Source organism: Anomaloglossus baeobatrachus, unplaced genomic scaffold, assembly GCF_048569485.1.
Source record: "Anomaloglossus baeobatrachus isolate aAnoBae1 unplaced genomic scaffold, aAnoBae1.hap1 Scaffold_428, whole genome shotgun sequence".
NCBI lineage: Eukaryota > Metazoa > Chordata > Amphibia > Anura > Aromobatidae > Anomaloglossus > Anomaloglossus baeobatrachus.
This window is the reverse complement of record NW_027443615.1, coordinates 32,666-52,261: the sequence shown is the minus strand read 5'-3', so window position 1 is coordinate 52,261 and position 19,596 is coordinate 32,666. Positions and strand designations below refer to the sequence as shown.

At 45.8% G+C, this 19,596-nt stretch overlaps 1 pseudogene; it reads right to left on the bottom strand.

Annotated features, from left to right (window-relative positions):
* Positions 1 to 13,576, bottom strand: part of LOC142279230 (uncharacterized) — a 37,008-nt pseudogene extending 23,432 nt beyond the window's left edge.
* Between the last annotated feature and the right edge of the window lie 6,020 nt (positions 13,577 to 19,596).

Sequence of the window (19,596 nt, the reverse complement as noted above, 5' to 3'; positions counted from 1 at the left end):
AAACGGAGGTTCATAATGGCCGTGTCTACACAGGCATGACATTATGAACCTCGGGCTTAGTGCCAGTTTGCAGAAAACTGGCATTAACCCCGTAATATATTACCCAGCCAGCCAATGCATCAGGGCAGCTGGATGAGCCTCGGTACAGCACCTGTGAATGGCGCTTCACAACGAAGCCGCCATTTTCAGGGGCAGCGGAGGACTGTTTTTCTCAGCGGGAGGGGCAGAGAATGCTTCAGCCTTATCCCGCTGAGAAGCACAGCCCTCAGTTGCTTGCTTGCATCGGGCTGGACAGTGAAAATACAGCGGAGCACATTTTTTTTTTTTTAAGAAGAATTGTGAAAAAAGACCTGGGATCCTGTTTTGCCAGCTAAAAGCAAGCAGCCTGTAACTAGCTGCTTTTAGCTGGCAATCCAGAGTCCGGACACAACACAACTACACTGCCACTACTCTACACTACAAAATGGTGAAACTTCCTCTTCCTGAACTATCCTACATCACTTCCTGCGGATTTGTTTGCGAAATCCGCACCAAATCCGCAGGAAAAAGAGCCTGTGGGAACAGACCTGCGGATTTCTTCCGGATTTTACACCTTGCATTGACTTGCATGGGAAAAATCCGCAACAAAATCTGCAACAATAATTGACATGCTGCAGATTTTTCCGGATCAAAATCCGCGGCAAATCTGCCGCGGAAAAATCCGCAGCATGGGCACAGCATTTCCAAAATGCCATTGAAATGGCTTGGAAGTGCCGCTGCTGCAGATTTTCGGCAAATCCGCGGTAAATCCGCGGCAAATCCGCGGCAAAATCCGCGGTAAATCCGCAGCGTGGGCACATAGCCTAAGGTATGTAAACAGCAAAAAACCACCACAAGTGACCCCATATTGGAAACTAGGCCCCTCAAGGAATTTATCTAGATGTTTGGTGAGTACCCTGAACCTCCAGGTGCTTTACAGAAGTTTATAATGTTGAGCCATGAAAATAAAAAAATAAAATTTTACCACAAAATTGTTACTTCAACCAGGTAGCTTTTTTTTTCACAAGGGTAACAGGAAAAAAATCACCATGAAATTTATTGCGAAATTTCTCCTGAGTTTGGTGATACAGTTAGGTCCAGAAATATTTGGACGGTGACACAATTTTCACGAGTTGGGCTCTGCATGCCACCACATTGGATTTGAAATGAAATCTCTACAACAGAATTCAAGTGCAGATTGTAACGTTTAATTTGAAGGTTTGAACAAAAATATCTGATAGAAATTGTAGGAATTGTACACATTTCTTTACAAACACTCCACATTTTAGGAGGTCAAAAGTAATTGGACAAATAAACCAAACCCAAACAAAATATTTTTATTTTCAATATTTTGTTGCGAATCCTTTGGAGGCAATCACTGCCTTAAGTCTGGAACCCATGGACATCACCAAACGCTGGGTTTCCTCCTTCTTAATGCTTTGCCAGGCCTTTACAGCCGCAGCCTTCAGGTCTTGCTTGTTTGTGGGTCTTTCCGTCTTAAGTCTGGATTTGAGCAAGTGAAATGCATGCTCAATTGGGTTAAGATCTGGTGATTGACTTGGCCATTGCAGAATGTTCCACTTTTTTGCACTCATGAACTCCTGTGTAGCTTTGGTTGTATGCTTGGGGTCATTGTCCATCTGTACTATGAAGCGCCGTCCGATCAACTTTGCGGCATTTGGCTGAATCTGGGCTGGAAGTATATCCCGGTACACTTCAGAATTCATCCGGCTACTCTTGTCTGCTGTTATGTCATCAATAAACACAAGTGACCCAGTGCCATTGAAAGCCATGCATGCCCATGCCATCACGTTGCCTCCACCATGTTTTACAGAGGATGTGGTGTGCCTTGGATCATGTGCTGTTCCCTTTCTTCTCCAAACTTTTTTCTTCCCATCATTCTGGTACAGGTTGATCTTTGTCTCATCTGTCCATAAAATACTTTTCCAGAACTGAGCTGGCTTCATGAGGTGTTTTTCAGCAAATTTAACTCTGGCCTGTCTATTTTTGGAATTGATGAATGGTTTGCATCTAGATGTGAACCCTTTGTATTTACTTTCATGGAGTCTTCTCTTTACAGTTGACTTAGAGACAGATACACCTACTTCACTGAGAGTGTTCTGGACTTCAGTTGATGTTGTGAACGGGTTCTTCTTCACCAAAGAAAGTATGCGGCGATCATCCACCACTGTTGTCATCCGTGGACGCCCAGGCCTTTTTGAGTTCCCAAGCTCACCAGTCAATTCCTTTTTTTCTCAGAATGTACCCGACTATTGATTTTGCTACTCCAAGCATGTCTGCTATCTCTCTGATGGATTTTTTCTTTTATTTCAGCCTCAGGATGTTCTGCTTCACCTCAATTGAGAATTCCTTAGACCGCATGTTGTCTGGTCACAGCAACAGCTTCCAAATGCAAAACCACACACCTGTAATCAACCCCAGACCTTTTAACTACTTCATTGATTACAGGTTAACGAGGGAGACGCCTTCAGAGTTAATTGCAGCCCTTAGAGTCCCTTGTCCAATTACTTTTGGTCCCTTGAAAAAGAGGAGGCTATGCATTACAGAGCTATGATTCCTAAACCCTTTCTCCGATTTGGATGTGAAAAATCTCATATTGCAGCTGGGAGTGTGCACTTTCAGCCCATATTATATATATAATTGTATTTCTGAACATGTTTTTGTAAACAGCTAAAATAACAAAACTTGTGTCACTGTCCAAATATTTCTGGACCTAACTGTATCTTATTAACCACCTCATGTCCTAATAATTACTAGCACTCCAAAAGACATAGTTTATACACATTTATTGGACATCCCTAGATGACCAAATAAAGGAGTAGCGCCATTTTACAATAAAACCAATCTTTATTTAAACATATATTTTAAAAATATTTTAGCAAAAAGGTACCGTATAGAAGAGAGACACAGACAGAAAAATAATTAAGTCCCTGTATTAGTAACTGGGATATTTACACCCAGTCAGGTGAGTATCTATATAATTACAGCCAAAAAATCGTATATTACATGGACTGAAAGTAGACCCAGTAGTCACAACTATATTATTGTTGCCAACATGACAAATCCATTACTGCAAAGTTCTCACATATATAATTTTTGTACAAATATCATATATCATATGGACCAAATGCAGACTCTGCGGCTCCACCTGCGTTTTTTTATCTGTAGTACACAAATTTTTCCATGCAGGGTTCCCCCATAAATAATCTGTACTCATAAGACTAAATAAATAAAAGAGTATACAGGTTCCCCAAGCACAAAACTTAATTCCACTAAATGCAGTGTAAATTACTAATGAGCGCACCTGGTGGTATCAGCAGAGCCTACAAATGTCTACAAATGCATGAGATCTATAACACTTTAGAAATGCAGTATATACTAGTGAACCATCCGTGATGATGACCACACCGTCCACATAAGTCCATATTCAAATAGAGATTACTATAGTTAGGCTGACAATGAGCATGTTAGTATCGTAATATTACATCACCTGACTGGGAAGTGTCCTGCCGTGACCCTCACACTCCGACACGTGTTTCACAAACAGCTTTCTCAAGGAGCGTGTCAGAGGTGAGGGGCGGGCTGGTTAAAAACACTGGGTGACCAATGAGGGGTGCCGAACTCTGATTACATTCAAACGTCAGAGCAGGAAACAGATTAATCCCATTACCGGCGCATGACTGCAGTTGCCACGGACGCTCGTAAAAGGACCTCCCACAGTTCACGATCACGTGAGCGTGACGCCATGACCCACATGGTAGTGAGCCATGGCAACCACACAACGCTATCTGACGCGATGTGGGACGGTCAGTCGGCGGCACAGGAGTCATGCGCACTGGGTAATCTGTGATACTTAGAAAATAGAACACACAACAGAGAAATTTCGGCCATTCTGATGCCCATTGTCAGGAAAACTACACAATCGACAACAAAAAGGCACATCTTTAAATAGGAGAGAGTCACATTATTGTACAATCATATGTAGCTTGACAAGTTATTAACAAACCACCCCATTATGACATACAGTCAATATGATTGAAACCTTATACAGTCAACAAAGGCACATCTTTGAATAGGAGAGAGTCAAATTATTATACAATCATAAATAGTTTTATAAATTATTGACAAACCCCCCATTATGGCACACCATCAATATGACATAACTAGAGAGCACACTACTCCATAACATATGCAACAATTATTCATATAATACATTATATTGACGTTCCTTTCAGACATCTTGAGAAAGTGGCTCCTTCCCCTAGGCATCAATGATCATCAGGAAAAGCCTTCTCTGGACATGTAGAAGCGGCACACTCCATTGGTAAAAATAGCCCAAATATATGGTAACCTAATAAACTACAAAAATAGACGATTAAGATTATATAAAACAAAAACCCACCAAACACACGAGGGAGACGCCTTCAGAGTTAATTGCAGCCCTTAGAGTCCCTTGTCCAATTACTTTTGGTCCCTTGAAAAAGAGGAGGCTATGCATTACAGAGCTATGATTCCTAAACCCTTTCTCCGATTTGGATGTGAAAACTCTCATATTGCAGCTGGGAGTGTGCACTTTCAGCCCATATTATATATATAATTGTATTTCTGAACATGTTTTTGTAAACAGCTAAAATAACAAAACTTGTGTCACTGTCCAAATATTTCTGGACCTAACTGTATCTTGTACGTGGTGGAAATCAACTGTTTGGGCACACTGCAGGGCTCGGAAGAGAAGGAGTGCAACTTGACTGCAAAATTGGCTGGAATCAATAGCGGACGCCATGTTGCATTAGGAGAGCCCCTGAGGTGCCTAAGCAGTGGAGGTCCCCCACAAGTGACCCCATTCTGGAAAATAGACCCCACAAGGAATTTATCTAGATGTTTGGCGAGTACCCTGAACCCCCAGGTGCTTCACAAAAGTTTATAATGTTGAGCTGTGAAAATAAAAAAAATATATTTTTACCACAAAATTGTTACTTCAACCAGATAGCTTTTTTTTAACAAGAGTACACGGAAAAATATCAGCATAAAATTTATTGTGCAATTTCTCCTGAGTATGCTGATACCTTATGTGTGGTGGAAATCAACTGTTTGGGTGCACAGCAGGGCTCGGAAGGGAAAAAGTGCCATTTGACTGAACAATTGGCTGGAATAATTAGCAGACGCTATGTCACATTTGGAAAGCCCCTAAGGTGCCTAAACAGTGGAGGTCCCCCACAAGTGACCCCATTCTGGAAACAAGACACCTCAAGGCTTTTATCGAGGTGTATATTGAGCATTTTGAATCCACGAATACTTCACAGAATTTGATAAGCTTAGGTTGCCATATTGAAATTTTCATTTTTTTCACAAAAATGTTGATTTAGCGACACATTTCTCACTTTTTCAAGAGGCAACTGTGTCGCCCGGGGACCAGGGGGTACTCATATCCGGGCCACGGGGTCACTCCTGTGGGTATCACGGTAGCGTGACCCGGTCTGTGATCCCAGGCTCCACAGTAAAAGGGGATTTGGTAAGGGAGATTGTTTATTGTCCGTGACGCCACCCACGGTTGTGGTGATTGTGGACACCACTGCTGCGATGAAGGTGCGGGACTCCCGGGAACGGTGTTGGGATGCAGCTTAGATGTTAACCCCTCCGTGGGTAGGGGCAGTTGGTCCCGGGGCCCGTTCGGTGATAAGCAGGGAGCAGGGTGCAGTGCTGCGGTGCGGTGCCTGAGGGCACGGGTGTACTCACAAGTAGTTCACACAGAGTCACTGGTAACTAGGAATTGCCGGTGTCCGCAGCCTTCGGTACGGGGGTGTTAGTGTCCCACACATGGTGCAGCAGCTCCTGTTCTTTCCCTGAAGCCAGGTGCCTTTCTCTCCACTCTCTTCCTCCTTCTCCTCAGCTGGGAACGGGGAGTCCACTCCCCTGCAGTGATCCGGGTCACCCAGGTACCGGGGGGCCACTACCCTGCCCGGCTACCTCTGGCCCCTTCTTCACTGCAGCCTGTCCCGGCCCTCTCGGAGCACGCTTCACTATCAGCCTGGGAGCTACAACTCCAGACTCCTCTTCTGTCCGCCTCTCCAAACACTCTGCTTCAGCCCCTCCCCTCTGCTTTTCTCTTACACTGGGGGCTGTGGTTTGTCCTGCTGCACCGGTGTGAGATCAGATTACCAAGGAGGATTAACTCTTTCTTTTGACAGCCTGGCTTTGCCAGGGCGTCACACACCCCCTTAGTAAAACACGGCCCGTCCTCGGGCCGTCTAGGCACCAACATTTATTAAAACTGGAAAAAGGAAAAATAAACACATTACAATCATACATCTTCCCACATCGGGAGGTACGTTTTTTAAAACTTTAAACCGTTCTGCCACCCCACACCTGCGGAGCAGATGGCCTCCTCCTGAACTTGAGGGCGTTCAACAGGGGTGACAGTTAATAAAACAGTCAACTTTTTAACTTGTGGGTAGCCATCCATGCTCCACTACCACTGCCGCTGCCGCCACTCCCAGTACGGGGCACGGGTTCCGTGCTCTGCCTCCTGCTCAGAAGCCAGGCCCACTTGGATGCCCTCGGCGCCGGCTAAAACCGGCCTCGCTAACTGCCGAGGGCTCCATCTCTCACTGGCCTGCTCCTGCTCTCTGCAGGTGCACTCCGGCTGCTCCGCAGCCGTGACTGGATACCTGGGAGCGGCTGGCGCCACATCTGGGGCAGACTTCCAATCGGGTGCCACCTCCGTTGCGGCCGGGCGGACTGCCGGAGCCGACGTCATCACCGTGGCGGCTGGGCGGACTGCCGGAGCCGGGTAAGATGTCATCGGGGTTGCGGCTACTGCTTGTCCAGGAACGGAATTAGGCAAAGTCCTGGCGTCCCTGCCTTTACAGTCCTGGTCACATAAACTGCGGTTCCTTCCTCCTGCTCCCCCTTGATACTCGGGAGCAGTCCTTCTAGCAACTTTTAAAGTTTTCCTTTCGCTTCCGGTCCTCCGGAGCTTCACTTCCGCCCGCGTTCTCAGGGGGCGGAGCCTCTTTTTCGCGCCCACCGCTTGGGGAAGAAGGCGCTGGGCGGGAGATTTTCACGCCCAAAATGGCGGTAAAGATGGCGACTTTCAAATTTTTTGCAGCGGAACACCGCTGACAGTCCAGAACAAGGCGCACTTCCTCCAGGTAACTGGATGGGTTCGATCCTGTTCGTGACGCCAAATGTGTCGCCCGGGGACCAGGGGTACTCAGATCCGGGCCACAGGGTCACTTCTGTGGGTATCGCGGTGGCATGACCCGGTCTGTGATCCCAGGCTCCACAGTGAAAAGGGGATTGGTAAGGGAGATAGTTTATTGTCCGTGACGCCACCCACGGTTGTGGTGATTGTGTGACCACCACCGCTGCTCTGGACGGGGATCCCGGGAGTGATGATATGGAGCAGCTAGATGTTATTTCTCCCCTCCGTGGGTAGGGGGTTGGTTGTCCCGGGGCCCGGTGATGGGGTAAGCAGGGAGCAGGGCGCAGTGCTGTGGTGCGGTGCCTGAGGGCACGGGCGTACTCACAAGTAGTTCACACAGAGTCACTGGTAACTAGGAATTGCCGGTGTCTGCAGCCTTCGGTACGGGGGTGTTAGTGTCCCACACACGGTGCAGCGGCTCCTGTTCTTTCCCTGCAGCCAGGTGCCTTTCTCTCTACTCTCTTCCTCCTCCTCAGCCGGGAATGGGGAGTCCACTCCCCTGCAGTGATCCGGGTCACCCAGGTACCGGGGGGCCACTACCCTGCCCGGCTACCTCTGGCCCCTTCCTCACTGCAGCCTGTCCCGGCCCTCTCGGAGCACGCTTCACTATCAGCCTGGGAGCTACAACTCCAGACTCCTCTTCTGTCTGTCTCTCCAAACACTCTGCTCAAGCCCCTCCCCTCTGCTCTGCTTTTCTCTTACACTGGGGGCTGTGGTTTGTCCTGCTGCACCGGTGTGAGATCAGATTACCAAGGAGGATTAACTCTTTCTGTGACAGCCTGGCTTTGCCAGGGCGTCACACAACAACAAAACGTGTACCCCACAGGTTGTTATCTAATTTCTTGTGAGCGCAGGGATACCCCACATGTGGCCAAAAACCTTTGTTTGGATAAATGGGAGGGCTTGGAATGGAAGGAACACCATTTGAATTTTGGAAAAGTTGAAGTAAATTGCGCGCACCATGTCACATTAGCAGGGCCCCTTGGGTACCTATACATCAGAAACCCCCCACAAGTGACCTCATTTTGGAAACTGGACCCCTCAAGGATTTTATTCAGGAGTATAGTAAGCATTTTGAATCCACAGGTACTTCACAAAAATGTTGCTGTAGCAACAAATTTCTCACTGTTAGGCTATGTGGCCATGATCCAGCGACACGGCGTCTAGTACCCAGTGTCAGCCTTCCTGCAGAGATGTGAGTGTTGTCCACGGGAGAACGCAGCTGCCAATGCCCACAATTTGGGTTCAGGCTGCTGTGGACTTTAGCTCTATTCTACCTGCAGAAAACACTCATCTCCGCAGCATAAATTGACATGCTGAGGCTCGGGAAGCTGCGCCACAGGTCAGTGTATGCTGCGGAGAAAAGAAGCACAGTGGGCACAGGATTTCTAAAAATCCTTCCACTGTGCTTCTACTGCACAATGCAGCGTTATGGATGCAGGGAAAACACTGCGCCCAAAACGCTGCAAACCCTGATTGTGGGCACACAGCGTAAAATGCTATAATGGATGAATGGATAGATGTCAAACATATATATAATGTCCACCCCCCTCTGCAGATTCTAAGCTGGTGCCCTTTAGTGCCTTTCATGTGACACTAAAGGGTGCCTAGCCTTGTAGTTAGCCCAAAAGAAAAAAAAAGAATTAAAATAAATGACGTGGAGTCCCCCCTATTTTTGATAGCCAGCTATGGTAAAGCAGACAGCTGTATCCTGCAAGCCACAGCTGACAGCTTCATCTTGTCTGGTGATCAATTTGGAGGGCTCCCCAAGCTGTTTTTTTTTTTTAATTATTTATAAATAAATAATTAAAAAAACAAAACAAACGTGGGGTCCCCCCAAATTAGATCACCAGCCAAGGTGAAGCGGACAGCTGGGGTCTGGTATTCTCAGGATGGGAAGAGCCATGGTTATTGGACTCTTCCCAGCCTAAAAATAGCAGGCCGCAGCCGCCCCAGAAATGGCGCATCCATTAGATGCGCCAATTCTGGCGCTTCGCCCCAGCTCATCCCGCGCCCTGGTGCGGTGGCAAACGGGGTAATAAATGGGGTTGATACCAGATGTGTAATGTCACCTGGCATCAAGCCCAGCAATTAGTTATGTCACGGCGTCTATCAGATACCCGACATAACTAATTGACAGTAATAAAAAAAAATTTGACAACAAAAAAAAAATGTATTTGAAAAAACACTCCCCAAAACATTCCCTGATTAACCAATTTATTGAAAAGAAAAGAAAAAAAAATCCGCTGTAATCCATTTGGACGTCCCACGTCGACTCTGGACCTTCTGGGTCCAGGGAACGTATCCCCCATTTTCTAGGTGTGCAGACCCTCCATTTGAGGAGAGTGGGTACAAAGAATCTGCACCCACTCTCCCCGGGTCACAGCTGCAGTGTGCCGAGCAGCAGCAGCCAGCGTCTCTGAACACAGGAAGCTGACAGCTGCGCTCTGCACATGTGACCGGCGTCTGCTGAGAAGGAGCCGGAGGAGGGGGCTGCGGGGGATCAGCGCTCCGACAGGTATGTAGGACACCAGGGAACACCGGGGTGGGGATAGGGGGTGACTTGGCAGGGCCTGGGGAGCAGGTTTCTGTCGCATGTGTTATGGCACATACGACAGAAACCATAAGAAAAGTGTGAATGCGGCCGGCGCGCTGCTGTGCTCGCCGGTGCGCGCGGACATCTTGGATTTTCGGGAGGTGGTTGGGGGTCGGGGGGAGCACTTTGGGGACACCGGGGGACCGGAGGGAACCGGGAAAGAGATTTATCTCCCATCTGACATGTTTGATCATGTCAGATGGGAGATAAATCATTTTTTACCGGCGCGGTCATTTACTATAACTTGATGATCGGTATACGGTGTATACCGGTCATCACGTGACTGGGGACCGGAAAAACCGGCCCGAATCATGATCTCCAGGGTCTCAGCTACTCCCGGTAGCTGAAACCCCGGAGATTTTCTGACGCTGGGGGGCGCTATACACTTATTTCTGCCCGCCGTTTTAAAACGGCAGAAAGGAATAAGGACCCTTTTTTGGTGCCGTTTTAAAACGTAACGCGGTCGTAATGGGGTTAATTAGTGATCCAAAGTGATACAACAATAAAACATGCTGCAATTTCAAAGAAGAAACAAAATAAACAGCATGTGCAGCTATAAAGGCCCCTAATTAATACTTGGTTACACCCCTAATTAATAATTGGTTACACCCATAATTACTACTTGGTTACACCCCTAATTAATACTTGGTTACACCCCTAAGTAATACTTGATTGCACCCCTAATTAATACTTGGTTACACCCATAATTAATACTTGGCTACACCCCTAATTAATACTTGATTGCACCCCTAATTAATACTTGGTTGCCCCCCTAATTAATACTTGGTTGCACACCCTTTGGCATTGATGACAGCCTCCAAACGTTTCTTGTAGCCATCTATAAGCTTCTTACACTGCTCAGCTGGTATTTTATTATTTTCTCCCACTTTGTTCAAACTCTTGAATGTTTGCAGGGTTCTTTTTCCCAATGGCAGATTTCAGCTTACTCCAAAGATTTTCAATGAGATTGAGGTCAGGACACATTGCTCGGCATTTTAAAACAGTATATTTTTTCTTTTTCACCCATTCCTGTTTACTTTTGAATGTGTGCTGCTTGGTCATTGTCTTGCTGGAGGACCCAGGTTTTCTTACACTTGGTAGGACATTTTGCTCTAAAATCTCTTGATAATTCTCTGATGTCATGATTTTTGTGATAAGGTCAAGGCCTCCAGTACCAAACGCAACAAGACAACCCCACAGCGTTATGGATCCTCCACCATGCTTAGCGTTTGGTAGGGTATTATTTTCCTTAAAAGCTTAATTGTGCCATCTGTAAACAAACTGTTGCTTTGCATTGGGAAAAAGGTATATTTTTGTATCATCTGTCCCCAGAACAGTTCCCAGAAGGAATGCAGTTTGTCAATATACTCTTTTGAAAAAGATCAGTCTTTCCTTTTTATGTTTTTTCTTCAGCAATGGTTTCTTCCTTGGCCTTTGTCCATAAAGCTTTGCTTGGTTTAGTGTGAAATGTATTGTACTTGTAGAAACAATCGTCCCAGACTGTTCCAGGTTGGCCTTCAAGTCTTTGGATGTTTGACGTGGTGTTTTTTTACACCATTCGCACCAACCTTCAAAGATATCGCTTATAAATTTTCCTCTTTTTCCCACATCCAGGGTGGCTCTTGATTATTCCATGCTTGGTAAACTTCTAAATAACATTGTGCACTGTTGAAACTGGGATACCAAGGTCTTTGGAGATGGTCTTACACCCTTTGTAAACCTTTTGTTTGCTAATAATAGCAGTTCTGATGTCCTCAGACAGCTGCTTTGTCTTCACCATTGTTACAAAGGAACAGGGCCTAATATGTGGCTTTTTAAAACACTGAAGTCATTCATTGGCTAATTCATGTCACATGGGCACTGACAATTTATCACAGGTGATTCTCATTTTTAATTTACCACAGGCGAGTCAAAATGTGTTTCCATACCAATTTAATGTAAAGGGTGCAGATGTCAGTGTCATAGCAGCTTTAGGTATTTTAATTTTGCTTCCCATTGTTTTTTGTTTTAAATTGTTGTTTATCATTTGCTCATTTATATTTAGCATGAGTGCTCTATACAAAAAAGCTATTTCACTTGATTATTTTTTTTCAGGAGATATTCCACATTATGTACTTAAACTTCATGGGTGCCAATAACGATGAGCAAGACTGTGTATGATTTCTTCCAATGTGAATTTTTCTAAGTGGTCAACAAATAATTATTTTCAAGTAAAACATTTACCTTCTAGGTATCATAATGACTTCTACACTTGTGAGTTTTTTGATATTTAAAATGACACCATTTGTGTGTAAAATATTTCCCTCATTCTAAACACAAGAGTTCCCCCCTGTGTGCCTACTTTGGTGTTTAGCAAGATTTGATTGATGTGCAAAACATTTCTCACATTCACTCACTTTTCCCCTGAGTTCTCCGATGTCTAACAAGAACTTGATTCATATAAAAAATATTTCCCGCATTCTGAACATTAAAAGGGTTTCTCCCTTGTGTGAATTCTTTCGTGTTTAACAAAACTTGATCGATCTGCAAAACATTTCCCACATCCTGAACATGAATATGGCTTTGCCCCTGTGTGAGTTCTGTGATGTTTAACAAGACTTTATTTATTTGAAAAATATTTTCCGCATTCTGAACATGAAAAAGGTTTCTCTCCTGTGTGAATTCTCTGATGTACAACAAGATGTGATTTACGTTCAAAACATCTCCCACATTCTGAACATGAAAAAGGCTTCTCCCCTGTGTGAGTTCTCTGATGTGTAACAAGATGTGATTTTTGGTTAAAACATTTCCCACATTCAGAACATAAATATGGCTTCTCCCCTGTGTGAATTCTTTGATGTGTAACAAAATGTGATTTATGTGTAAAACACATCCCACATTCTGAACATGAATAGGACTTCTCCCCTGTGGGAGTTCTCTGCAACAAAACAGACTCTGAAGAAAATCTTTTCTCCCTTGTGTGAATTTTTTTATGGATTTTTTCGTATTCTGAAATTGAAAACTGCTTTTTTGCTGTAAAAGCACTTTGATTTTTAATGCCTCTTTTGTGACTTTTATTTTTCTTAATAGTCTGTGATAAATCAGAAGATTGGACTTGTTTAAAAGAATCAGATGATAGATCTTTGCTGTGAAGGGATGATGGTATATCTGAAATAGCGGCATTCACTTCAGTTATATCTTGTGTAATATCAAGATCATCTGATTTAAAAATTGAAGATGTCAGTTGTGCCTCTAATCTCCTGGTACACTCATCTGCCAAGAATAAAAATATTTTTTTTTATGATATATAAAAATGTAAGGATATCATTTATAAAATAGCTTGTAACATTGGTATCGGTGTCCCCGCATACTTACATTCCTGGCCACCCAATGGTGGCTTCCATGGCCCCGGTCCCTGCTGCCGTCTTCCAAGACCTGCACATGCTATGCAGGTCTCCTGGAAATGTGCTTAAGGCATCTGTGCACCTATTCTTAAACGTCCAATGTACCCTAACCTGGAAGTGCCTTTCAACTTATGGCTAATTGGCACTAGGTGATAAAGGCATCCTCCTCCTATGGGAGGTGTCTGGGCAACATTGTCTGTCCTTAGGTAAGTGTTGCTAGTTGTCAGTTCCTGTTCCATTTGTTGAGCCTTATGCTGTGTGTGTGTGAACATGTGACTATATTCTTGTATCTGCTGTACCCGGCAAACCTGCTGCATCTATCTATACTAGCTGTGCCCACCGTACCTGCTGCATCCATCTATACCAGGTGGACCTGCCATATCTGCTTAGGGTCGGACTGGGGTGCCAGGGGCCCTCCAGGGAAATTGCCTCTAGGGGCCCGCATTATAGCTGCCATAAACAGTTTTATTACTTGATCATTTTCGGCTTCTCTCAGTATAACATGCGCCTTTTAGCAAACTCTACAGTGCGCAGAAGAGACCTGTCCTGTGCCTGCATATATTACAGGATTTCTTGTAGCCTATTTATTGTAGTTAATAATGGAATCTGTTATTTACAGTCAGTCGCAGTTTTTCTTACACACAGCCATTTCTTGTCCTTGGTAAATCACTGAGTCCATCAGCCAAACAATATTCAAAGAGAAGCAAAATGTTATCCAGCATCTTCAGAGGGAAAAGATTACTAAAATGAATCCACCTCTGCCACCATCTATCTGAGAAATCCCCTATTAGGCCCTGTGCGCACACTGCGTTTTTTGTCACAGATTTTGCAGCAGAAAAGCTGCAGAATTTGTCTGTAACCTTCCTGCAGTCCTTCTCCAGCAAAATCTATGAGAAAATCAAAATGCTGTGCACACACTGCGTTTTTTTTTCTCTCCAGGTTTTGCTGCAGAATTTCTGCAGCAAAAAGAATGAGCATGTCACTTAATTTCCGCAGGTACCTGCGTTTTTGCCATTAAATAATGGTTAAAAACTGCAGGGACCAACCCGCGGAAAAACCGTGGCAAATCCGCACCAAAAATGCAACAAACCACAGCAAATCCGCATCAGTTTTTGGTGCGTTTTTTTGTCGCGGGTGCAGAATTCTGCCAGAGGGTGAGTAATTTTCTTAAGGAAATTCCATTTTCTATTGCGCACAGGGCCTAAGAGTCAGTATGTGGAGGTGTGAAGCATTACCCTCCATACACTCTTCCATGTGGAGACTCTGGTGAATTCTCTTCTCTTTCCACCGTCACACATTACATCATTACCAGGTAATGATCGGCCCCAGTGTCTGCACTGGATGTGACCAGTCACTCTGAGGGGACAGAGGCCTAGAAAAGCCGCACTATGGTTTCCACATTAGTGTTACATGTTGGATAAACCATTCCCTAGTCCTGTGTATTCTGACAATTCTGCTCTATAGGCAGATCAGGCTTTTTTTCCCATGTATTTATATTGAGGCCCCTCCTGTACTATCATCACATATAGAGGCCCCCTGAAGAGTAATTACATATAGCCTAAGACACTAACACTGACACTGGGGGTACAGGATAATGACACTGACACTGGGGGTACAGGATAATGACACTGACACTGGGGGTACAGTATAATGACACTGACACTGGGGGTACAGTATAATGACACTGGGGGTACAGGATAATGCCCCCGACACTGGGGATGCAGGATAATGACACTGACACTGGGGGTACAGGATAATGACACTGACACTAGGGGTAAAGGATAATGACACTGACACTGGGGGTACAGGATAATGACCCCGACACTGGGAGTACAGGATAATGACCCCGACACTGGGGGTGCAGGATAATGACACTGACACTGGGGGTACAGGATAATGACCCCGACACTGGGAGTACAGGATAATGACACTGACACTGGGGGTGCAGGATAATGACACTGACACTGGGGGTGCAGGATAATGACACTGACACTGGGGGTACAGGATAATGACACTGACACTGTGAGTACAGTATAATGACACTGGGGGTACAGGATAATATCCCCGACACTGGGGATACATGATAATGACACTGACACTGGGGGTATAGGATAATGACACTGAGGGTACAGGATAATGACACTGAGACTGAGGTACAGAATAATGACACTGACACTGGGGGTACAGGATAATGACACTGAGGTATAGGATAATGACACTGACACTGAGGGTACAGGATAATGACACTGACACTGGGAGTACAGTATAATGACACTGGGGGTACAGGATAATATCCCCGACACTGGGGATACATGATAATGACACTGACACTGGGGGTACAGGATAATGACACTGGGGGTACAGGATAATATCCCCGACACTGGGGATACATGATAATGACACTGACACTGGGGGTACAGGATAATGACACTGACACTGGGGTGCAGGATAATGACACTGACACTGAGGGTACAAGATAATGACACTGACACTGGGAGTACAGGATAATGACACTGGGGGTACAGGATAATATCCCCGACACTGGGGATACATGATAATGACACTGACACTGGGGGTATAGGATAATGACACTGAGGGTACAGGATAATGACACTGACACTGGGGGTACAGTATAATGACACTGGGGGTACAGGATAATGCCCCCGACACTGGGGATACAGGATAATGACACTGACACTGGGGGTACAGGATAATGACACTGACACTAGGGGTAAAGGATAATGACACTGACACTGGGGGTACAGGATAATGACCCCGACACTGGGAGTACAGGATAATGACCCCGACACTGGGGGTGCAGGATAATGACACTGACACTGGGGGTACAGGATAATGACCCCGACACTGGGAGTACAGGATAATGACACTGACACTGGGGGTGCAGGATAATGACACTGACACTGGGGGTGCAGGATAATGACACTGACACTGGGGGTACAGGATAATGACACTGACACTGGGAGTACAGTATAATGACACTGGGGGTACAGGATAATATCCCCGACACTGGGGATACATGATAATGACACTGACACTGGGGGTATAGGATAATGACACTGAGGGTACAGGATAATGACACTGAGACTGAGGTACAGAATAATGACACTGACACTGGGGGTACAGGATAATGACACTGACACTGGGGTATAAGATAATGACACCGACACTGGGGTATAGAATAATGACACTGACACTGGGGGTGCAGGATAATGACACTGGGGGTGCAGGATAATGACACTGGGGGTACAGGATAATGACACAGACACTGGGGGTACAGGATAATGACACTGAGGTATAGGATAATGACACTGACACTGGGGGTACAGGATAATGACACTGACACTGGGAGTACAGTATAATGACACTGGGGGTACAGGATAATATCCCCGACACTGGGGATACATGATAATGACACTGACACTGGGGGTACAGGATAATGACACTGGGGGTACAGGATAATATCCCCGACACTGGGGATACATGATAATGACACTGACACTGGGGGGTACAGGATAATGACACTGACACTGGGGTGCAGGATAATGACACTGACACTGAGGGTACAAGATAATGACACTGACACTGGGAGTACAGGATAATGACACTGGGGGTACAGGATAATATCCCCGACACTGGGGATACATGATAATGACACTGACACTGGGGGTACAGGATAATGACACTGGGGGTACAGGATAATATCCCCGACACTGGGGATACATGATAATGACACTGACACTGGGGGTACAGGATAATGACACTGACACTTGGGGTACAGGATAATGACACTGAGACTGAGGTACAGGATAATGACACTGACACTGGGGGTACATGATAATGACACTGACACTGGGGGTACAGGATAATGACACTTACACTGGGGGTACAGGATAATTATACTGACACTGGGGTACAGGATAATGACACTGACACTGGGGTACATGATAATGACACTGACAGTGAGGTATAGGATAATGACACTGACACTGGGGGTACAGGATAATGACATTGACACTGGGGGTACAGGATAATGACACTGGGGGTACGGGATAATGACACTGATACTGGGGTTACGGGATAATGACACTGGGGGTACAGGATAATTACTCTGATTCTTGGCTCTTTCCCTCAGCACCCAGCTTTTCTATGTTCTGATAGCCAGCTTGTCCTCAGTACCCAGCTTTCCCATGAACAAATCAAATCTTTATTTTTATATAGCGCTAACATATTCTGCAGTGCTTCAGGGAATGGGAAAGCTGTGAGCTGGGGAGTGGTGGACAAGACGGATATCAGAACATAGGAAAGCTGGGTGATGAGTAAGAGAGCGCCTTTCTTTCAGCCCAGCACCCAGCTTTCCCAATCCCATTCCATGCTCCGATTGCTGCTATCCCTCTTTCCCTAATCCCTACTGATATATGGTTACTGTGTGGACTTCACTCATGTCACACAGCAGGGACTGGAGAACACACCCTGTACCCCCAAATCACACACACCCTGCACCCCCAAATCACACACACCCAGCACCCCCCAAATCACACACACCCTGCACCCCCCAAATCTCACACACACACACACACACACACACACACAGCACCCCCCAAATCTCACACACACCCTGCACCCCCCAAATCACACCCAGCACCCTCATGCCCTGCATATCTGAGACAGACTGGCTGTACTCCAAATTACCCCTCTCTCAAACACACTGAAACCCCATGTACCACACAGCCTGTATCACTTAACACCCCTCTGTCACAGTCTGTCCCCTCATATGCCTCTCACCCTGCACACCCCCTCCCCTCCAAGCACCCCTCATCTCTCATTATCTCACTACTAAAGTAGATGAGAAACTGTGGAAAGAAAAGCGCAATAGGGTCTTACCCCAAAAAGGGGAGGAAGATATGTAATAAAAACACACTCACCTATAATGGTTGTGCCAGTCACAACCACTATACAGGCATATATAAGATCCAGGTCCAGGCAGCAGTCCCAAAGTTGGCTGATAACAGAGAGTGATAGAAGAAGGGTCTTAATTCCGCGCCAAGGACTCAATGGATCCAGGAAGAGATTAATGCTTCTTTAATAACATGCACAAGTCTACGCGTTTCTGGAGACACAGCTCCCTTCATCAGGACATTGGCAAGAGAACATCAAATCTTAATGATGATTTGATGTTCTCTTGCCAATGTCCTGATGAAGGGAGCTGTGTCTCCAGAAACGCGTAGACTTGTGCATGTTATTAAAGAAGCATTAATCTCTTCCTGGATCCATTGAGTCCTTGGCGCGGAATTAAGACCCTTCTTCTATCACTCTCTGTTATTACCTCACTACTGACGGGCACATCTCCATCAGCAGTCCCTGCCCGCCTCCTCCCACACGGTCACATGGGCATGAGTCATTGCAGGTCCTAGCTGCTAAAGCACTGCATTTTCTTCTTCTTGGAAGGAGCTTTCTGTTCTGCCCCTGCCGCGCTGCAGCTCATGAGCTCCAGGTCAGGACCGTCCCTTTTGCCCCCCTGTAGCTCCAGCAGCCTGCAGACCCCCCCCGCCGGGTGTATTAAAATGACTGTCGGGACGTGTATATAGCAGTCAGATTATGACATAATCTGACTGCTAGATGCAGTATCGTCACCTGTGCCGGCGGCCCGACGGTCATTTTAATACACCCGGCGGCGGGGGCCCCTGCAGGTGGGCGGAGACAGCTTAGATTGAAGACAAGGTCGAGGCCTACCGGGGGTTTCCCCGCTACCCAGGCACGCAAGACCGACGCTGCACCAGCCTATCTCCACTTCAGCTTTAGACTCCTGCAATTAAAAGACCGTTGGTCACATGACGTGATGTCAAAAAGGTCCTTAAGCAGTCTTATAATTGGTATATAAACACTGGACCCCTAGGAGAATGGGAGCCCTGTGAAATTGCCCAGTTTGCTCTCCCTTTCCCCTAATTCCAGCCTGTCTTCTGTTCAGGTTAGACTCCTGCATTTAAGAGACCTATGGTTACGTCAAGTCACATGACTTTGAAGTCATAAAAAGGTCCTTAAACAATCAACCTTAGAATACAACTGATGAGAACCCTAATAGACTGGGGTTCCTGAGAAATTGTGCAGTTTGACTCCTCCCAACGCTGGCCTTGACTGTAACTAGGGCTTATTTTTTGGAATAGGGCTTATATTTCAAGCATTCTCCAAAAATCCCATAAAATGATCCTAGGTCTTACTTTAGGTGTAGGTCGTCTTTTTGGGGAAACAGGGTATTCATGAACCCTCTGGAGATCTTTGAGTTGACATCATAACAACACAGAGAAGGGACTAAAAACAAACAGCAGAAGAAGCAAAGAAAATACAGCTGAAAAAAC